Source organism: Dermacentor andersoni, chromosome 7 (genome assembly GCF_023375885.2).
Source record: "Dermacentor andersoni chromosome 7, qqDerAnde1_hic_scaffold, whole genome shotgun sequence".
In the NCBI taxonomy this organism is placed as follows: Eukaryota; Metazoa; Arthropoda; class Arachnida; order Ixodida; family Ixodidae; genus Dermacentor; species Dermacentor andersoni.
Window position 1 is genome coordinate 69,732,329 of NC_092820.1, and position 8,511 is coordinate 69,740,839.

Sequence of the window (8,511 nt, forward strand, 5' to 3'; positions counted from 1 at the left end):
CACATAAAGATAGTATCCCTGCCGTTAGGAAGGCCTTAACGTCAAAGTGGCAACACGAATGCGGCCATCGTACAGAAAAGAAGTTGCCTCTCACTAAACCCGCACTTGGTGAGTGGAAGTCGTGCAACCACGAGGAGCGCTTCTTTGAAGTAGTTCTACGCCGACTACGCATCGGGCGCACACACCTCACACACAATTATCTACTTACAAAAGAAGACGCTCCAACATGTGAAAAATGCCAAGAACAACTAACAGTCATGCATATATTACTCACATGCACACACATTGAAGTACAAAGACGAAACTTTTTGCACAACCTATATCAAATGCACACACCTTTGCATCCCGCTTTAATTTTAGGAGATGATTCGATAATCCCATTACCTGACCTGCGTAAATTCCTAGACGACACTGGCTTTTTACACAAAATATAGACTAACACAGCCTTTCTCCTCTTAAATGGTATTATAAAACACCTCCTGTTTGCCGCAGCACAGCCTTAGCCGCTTTTCCGCCACTAAATCACATTTAACTAACTAACAAATAAAAACAAATTCATCATACTAAGAGGGAACGATATAGGAAATTTTGTGCCCAGTTAAGCGTATGTACATCGATTACTGACTTTTGAAAAAATTCCTTTGGCAAGTCTTTCAAAGTGCCTTGCTGCTGTTTTCAGCTGCGTTTCCCATGGTCAGAAGAAAATCCTGCGTTAGAAAAATATTACGTTTTGCAGAAATGCAGGGAATGCTAGCTCAATATATAGCAAAGCTTTGTTATTATTTGTTTATCTAGTAAAGTGAAAAACATTTATTGGACTTTCTTTTTTCATCCATAATGGTACGTTCGCATAATGTCGTCCATAAATCACACAAGGCACATTCCTTATTTCCAGTGAGAGTAAGGGCTCGGTAAACGATGATAGTATACGTAACGTTGAAAGCACGCGCGTTGAAGGCCCTTGGCCATATTACGCGTGGAGGTCTTCTTGAGCGTTTTGATGGTGTTTAACGAGAGACGCATATTTGAGCCTCTTTATCTGGCTGAACTACAAATTCCATCGGAATATAATTTAGCGACCCTCGGTGGAAGGCTAAAAAAATAGGTGTGCGAAGTTAAGCGGTTGTTCACCTAGTACCGCTTTGATAAAAAACCTATTCAAGCGTTAGAAGGTGTCAAAGGGCCGCTGTCACCTGTGCAATTCTGAATGTCACGACTGAAGTGGATGTTAACGCATGTTTATATTAGACGGAAAAGGTGATCATGTTGAGTACTACTATGACAAAACGTGCACATTCATGGCCTAAAGAAAAGCATCAGGAATAATTGTTGAGCCCGCTTTTTTATTTTCGAATCATCATACGACTTTTGTATTTGGTTTCTACTATGACAAAACGTGCACATTCATGGCCTGAAGAAAAGCATCAGGAATAATTGTTGCGCCCACTTTTTTATTTTCTAACCATCATACGACTTTTGTATTTGGTTTCTCTGGTGTCCTCGGTCAAAACATATGTATATTTCCCGAAAATAAGGGACACCTTACGGGTAATGTGCGGGCAAAGGTCAGAGCGTGCGAACTCACTACTATATTTCCACTAAATTACGTAGTCAAGCGATAAAGATTTTCCTATGCTTGATATTTAACGAAATATGCCGATTTTAGGCCGTTGCCCTGGGAGAACTGTGAACGCAATCGAGATAAAATTTAGCCCACGTCGTAGAGGGGGTTCATACTGGGGACGGAGGGGAAATTAAACTGTGACCAATGTTATGGCCGAAAAAACGAGTGGACCTTAATTACTGATACTGTACCAATGTACTGCCTAGTGTTAGAAAGCGTTATATGCCGGCAAAGTATCACAAGGCGGCGTCATAACAGGCAACATATTCAAGCACGTGATTAAATTAGAGGAACTGATACTCTTTCATTAGCATTTCTAGAAATAAACACCTTCGCTGGAAGTTGGCTTGTGTTTCGGGAAGGTTGCACTAGTCTTCTTTAGATACATTTTATGTATCAAAAAGACTTGACATCTTTTGTCATTCCTCTGTTCTCGGTGATAACGACTTATTGTCATCCCCTTTGAAACGGGCAGTGACAAACCACTACGCATTCTTGCACAATCAGCCGCCTGTTGGAATCTGGCTGACAGTGGGATTGGCTAAAGAGAGAGAGAAAATGATAAATGAAAGGTAGGGAGGTTAACCAGTACTGGGGCCGGTTGGCTACCCTACATTGGGGAAAGCGAAAGGGGGACGGAAAGATTAAAAAAAAAGAGAGAGAAAGTCCACTGGAGATATCAGTCGGTCGCTCAGTCCGGATCACAGACGCTGACTCAATCCGGTCACTTTCAAATATCGCAGCAGCGCTTTTGTGGCCTTTTGTAGCTGTGATATGCGAGGCCACGATCCCAAGATCTTGTTCAAGGTGAACGGCTTTCCATCTAGCTGATTGAGAGCTGTGCAGAGGTCTTGCCTTTCATTTTCATAAGATGGGCAGTAGCACAGTAGGTGTTCTATGGTTTCCTCGATACCGCAGGCATTGCACTCGGCGCTATCAGCCATTCCAATCCGAAATGCATAAGCATTTGTGAATGCGACGCCCAAACGTAAGCGGCACAGCACTGTTTCCTCATTACGCGGAAGCCCTGGTAACAGCCGCAGTTGCATAGATGGATCGAGGGAATGTAAGCGATGGTGAGTGAATTCAGGTGTGTGCCACTTCTCCAATGTCAGAGTGCGCTAGCTTGCCTAAGTGTTGGGCTGCGTCGGTCCGCGATAAAGGTATTGAAACAAGGGTTGCTCCCTCGTGAGCTTTTCTAGCAGCTTCGTCAGCGAGGTCGTTGCCGGAGATACCGCAATGACCAGGCATCCACTGAAACACGACGTCGTGTCCTTTCGCGATCATGTGATGGTGCATTTCTCGTATCTCCGACACGAGAAATCTCTTCGACACGACGAAGAGATGCCAGAAGACATTGTAAGGCCGCCTTCGAATCGCAGAATATAGCCCACTGATTAGCCGGTTGGTATTTAATATAATCAACGGCACCTCGGAGGGCAACAAGCTCCGAACTAGTCGATGTTGTCAAGTGAGAAACCATGTATTGGATGCTTAGTGAACGGGATGGTATAACCACTGCGCTGGTGGAGCTGGTCTGAGTGGAAGAGCCATCCTTATATATATGTACTCGATCAAAGTAGAAAGTGTGCAAACAATCCAGAGCTGCTTGCTTCAAGGCGAAGGTAGGCAGGTCGGTCTTCTTTCATATCCCTGGAATCGTAAGACGCACTTGAGGTTGTTTTAAACACCACAAAGCTGAGGTTGAACGTGCACAGGGTGTGAAACCCGATGGTAAGGAGGCACGATGGATGTTGACCTTGTTGGAAAAGGCCGCCTGTGGTCGTCGTTCTGGCAGGCACGCAAGAGAGCTTGACTGCATCCGTGAAACATGACGAACATGGGCTCTAAGCGTTTCGGTGCTAATGTAAGTCGTGATCGGATGGTCTTGAGCCAATATAATGGTTCCAGCTGTCGAGGCGCTGCGCGGAAGGCCTAGGCAAACACGTAGTGCCTGCGCCTGCATGCTCTGAAGTTCTCGAAGATTTGACTTGCATGTTTTAGCAAGCACGGGGGAGCTATAGCGTAGGAATCCGATGAACAGTGTTCGATATAACTGTAGCATGGAGCCCACTGACGATCCCCATGTTTTGCCGGCGATGAACTTGAAGACGTGAACAATAGATGTGAGCTTCTTCTTTAAGTGGGCAACATGAGGGCTCCAAGTGAGGTCCCGGTCTACAATGACGCCCAAAAACCGGTGATTTCTCTTGTAGGAGATAGGCTGACCATTGATGCATACTGGATAAGGAGTCATCGTTTGTCGCGTAAAAGCGACTAATGCACATTCTTCTGTTGCGATGGTGAGGCCTTGTGTGTGAAGGTAGTCAGATGCCTGTGTTGCTGCTTTCTGTAGCCGTGCGCGAACCTGCAGGCGAGTGACCGCTGATGTCCAGATGCAGATGTCGGCGTAGATTGAAACACTCACTGTTTCCGGTAGGGATTCGGCCAGCCCAAGAAGCGCGAGGTTGAAAAGGATAGGGCTTAGAACACCGCCTTGGGGAACGCCTCGGCATGTGTAGTTGTCGGTAGCCGGACCATCTTCCGTTAGTACGAACAAGGACCTTTGTGTCAAGTAATTACTGACCCATCGATATACTCGCCCTCCTAGTTCAATTGTCAGAAGTGCGTCTAGAATGGTTTGATGGGAAACGTTGTCGTAAGCGCCTTTCACGTCAAGAAAGAGCGCTACTGATAATCGCTTCCGAGATTTTTGTTGTTCCACAGATGATACTAGATCGATGACACTGTCAATCGATGAACGACCGCGTCGAAATCCCGCCATAGAGTCAGGGTAAATTTTATGGTGTTCAAGGTACCATTCGAGACGCATGAGGATCATACGTTCCATGAGCTTCCCGGCGCAGCTGGCAAGAGCTATAGGTCTATAGGATGCCAGTTCGAGCGGTGACTTTCCTGCTTTTAGAAGCGGTACCAGATGGCTGCGTTTCCATTCCTGTGGGACGACACCATCTCGCCATGAGCTGTTAAAAAGGCTGAGGAGTTCTCTTCGTGCTTCTTGACCTAGGTGGCGCAAAGCACTATATGTTATCCCATCGGGCCCTGGTGAAGATGAACACCTACATAGCGCCATAGCAGCTTCTAACTCTTCCATAGAGAATGGAGCGTCCATACTTGCATCTCGTGGGCTGGGGATGTTGCCTAGACCCATGTCAGGGACGAAAACTGTGCCGCCGGCGACGTTCGCACAAAATTCCTCTGCGACGTCTATCTCGCGGCGGTTTTGATAGAGAGCAAGGGCGTTGAATGAGTGTCGTTGCTGGGGACTTGAGCTAAGACCCCGTAGGGTACGCCACACACAGGACAATGGCTTGCGGGGGCCTAGTGAGTCGCAAAAACATTTCCATTTTTGATCTGCTAGCTTATCCATTCGGCGTTTGATCTTCTTTTGCATGCGCCGAGCTTCTCTGAGGTCAAGAATTGACTTCGTGCGCCTGTACCTCCTTTCAGCTCGGTGACGTAGTGCACGAAGCCTTTCCAATTCAATGTCATTCTCTGTACGCTTTGATGGATGTGTGAAGCAGCGTGTACAATCTTGCATAGCGTCTGCAATTATGTCTTCTAATCTGCGTGCAATATGTGTCTTGCATGTGTCTTCTACGCGATTTTGAAAGACTGACCAGTCGATTTGGCGAGAGACTACCGGTAATGCGGCGTCTAGTCCATCGATTCTCACAAAGGTCGGAATATGATCACTTCCATGGGTTTCAATATCAGTGAACCACTGCACGCTCAAAGTCAGGCAACGTGACACCAAAGTCAAGTCAAGGCAGCTACTGTATGTAGTTCCTCGCAGAAATGTCGGGCTTCCGTCATTTAGAAGACACAGGTTGTGGCCTGATGCAAAGGATACTAGTGACCTGCCCCTCGAATTTATCCTGGAGCTTCCCCATATATGGTGGTGAGCGTTGAAGTCCCCTGTTATTATCCAAGGACCGGGAGTAGTAGCCATAATATCTTCCAGTCTTTTTCTATCAAACTGACTTGTTGGGGAAAGGTAGACGCCAATAAGAGTAAAAGACAGCTTCTTCTTTTTCACAGCAACACAGACGTATTGGTTACCGTCGTGTGGCTCTACGTGTCGGGAAAAATACGTGAGGTCCTTGCGAATGTAAACCAGAACCTTACTACTGCGGACACACGTGTTTGAAAGAAAAGATTCATATCCCGATAGTCTTATGGAGGCTCATAAGTTCAGTTCACAGATGACCAGTATAGGAAAATGGTTTGCAAATACGAACTGTCGGAAATCCGAAATACGAGACCTCAGGCCTCTCGCATTCCATTGAAATATGGAGGCACTTTTCACATCATCCCGGAACGATCTTTGTTGCTGTCGATGAGCCATGGTTCTGCTGTAGAAGTTCTCAAGCACTGGACTTCTGAAGGCTCGCCAGAACGGGACTGATGGCATCCAGCACTTGCAATGCACTTCGAGCTGTTGGTGTCTGTAGCTTGTCCAGAAGAACACGAATAGCACTCACCAGAGAGCTGATCATAACAACAATTTGTTGGCCTTGGTCCGCCAATTTATCAGGAACAGACGAAGTGTCCCCTACTGTAGAAGTATCATTTCGCTCAGTAGGGGCATGTAGCTTCGGGAGTGCAGGCCACGCGTCTGCAGCCGTGCTGTTCGCTGCACCCTTGTCCTTTGATCTGACAACGTTTGGCCTGGGCGGAAGAGTAGGTGGTAATATACGTGTGTGGCGTTCTGCAGAGGCTTTGGAGGCTCTTGATCGACGTCGGCGACGTGATCGTCGTCGCTTAATAGATGCTGCTGCTTCTCGGTGAGACGAGTGGTCTCTAACCATTTTCTTCAGTATTTGCATTTCCTTTCGAATCAAAGGGGATTGGCTAAAACGCGCAGCGAGTCTGCCTCATGTGGAAACGGTTAATGAGTTGGCGTGTTTTCCCAGACAATCGTTTACATAACGATTTATCTGGCCCACGTAGAACCAGCCGCCCGATAGCAGAATCCCCTCAATTTTCCCATGGGCTCTCCGCATACTTTCTAGGGTGTTCATTTTCGTATGTGGCGGGTACTTTTTTTTTTTGCCTGAATAAATACTCCGCATACGTTATGTTCTTGTTGTCGTTGTATGAAATTGAAGGCATGAAAGAAACTCGTACTCTTCCTAGCGACGGTAGTGCGTTTGTCTCTGTTTTGCATAGGCTTTGTCCATGCGCTTTCATCGAAAATTCTAGCCTTGCTACACTTACCCAGCCAATTTTGCTCACCGGAAATAAAGGGAAGTTTATCTTCTTTTTTCGAAAGGAGCAAGCCGGGGCTACAGGTCAAAGGTCCGGCTTAGGTCCCTGCTCCCCTGTTCAGTTTGAAATATTACATCGCAAATAAATAACATGGAGAAACAAGATATAAACACCTAAATCGCAAGGGCACTGCAAGTGTTGCACAAGAGCAGCTACCATGCGGAAAGTAGCACACTCAGCATACCAAAGCATTCATATAAACTGCCCCGAAACATCTGAAGGGCTCACTGCTGCATCAATGTCCACTCATTTATTGTATTTCGATATGCACCTATTCTTTATATAGATGAAAAAATGCAGAGCACAAGAAATTCCGCCAGCACATTGAAACAGGAACAGCCTAAGATGTGACAGGACCAACAAACTACAACTATCTTATACTGCCGACAGCTAGGAGTCACTCGCGGAAAGTGGCAAATTTGCCGCGTTCATGTCAAAGTTGCAAATCTGATACGGCAGTCATAGATGGCGCAAGAGCCGTGAGTGCATCGCAATTGGGCGAGTGCAATTCTGAAGGCCAAAGATCGACTGCGATCGCCGTGCTTCAAACCGAAGAAGTGTAACGGTGAGCTTAGTGTCACAAACTGTACGCGACAGCGTCTTGAATTTTGAGTGGAAGCAAACAAAGCGTGTTCCTACATAGATAACCTTCGCCGCACTTATAAGTGTCTGCTGCCACTTCGTTATCAGCCGGCCGTGGAAGCGAGCTCGCGCATTTTCGGTATTGTAGGACCGCGGCAGTCGTGCGGAGATAGCAGTGGGTTTTCTCGTATGCGAAGCAGTACATACCCGCTTCATGGGCTTCACATTTGGCTGGAAGCAGCGTAAAAGCCCCTATAAACAGCCTTATTAAGGCGAAAGCCTTAAGTGCCTCATGGGTAGAGAAAAGCCGTGGTCCACCTTTGTCCGAAAAGAAAAATACACCGCCCAAGCACCCCATAGAGATGGTGAACCAGCGAAGCTGAAACGTGCGGCCCCGGTGTTTACCACTAGGTTAATGCAGACTGTTCATTAAACGACGGTTTGGTAGGCTGCCGGATTCCTGGTACGCACTTGCTGCTTGTGCTCGGCTGCCCGAGTCTATTCTTGTGCCCAAATTGCAGAATCGGCACGGCATCGACGAGCTAGTTCCTGGTTCTGCTCGTGGCGTTGCTGAACGAAAGCTGCCGGCAACTCAGGAGTACGTATGACTCGTGGTCTACCCCTTTTGTAGCCGCGGAGAAATTGCTGCACGCGCGCTCGGCTGCTACGGAGACCAACGGCCTCATGAGTGGCACAGCCAATCGACCGCCTTTGTTTCACTTTATTTTTTTTTTACGCATGCGCATGGCCTTGCTCCGGATGAGTTTTCCGCACACACAGAAATGGTTGCCATGTCCCAGTCAGCCTTGTGCCCGGTTAGTTCGTGATGTTCAGCGAAGCGGCTGGCGGCTCTTTGTCCTTTGGCGACGTCATTCATTTCCTACATCAAACACCGTTGAAAATTTTCGCTCCCGCGAATGTACGACACGTCTGACTACTTGCATGGTATCCATGCATCACTGCTGGGTAGTCCGTCTGCTTCAAAGGGTCTTCTGCGCGAACCAGGCGTTGGC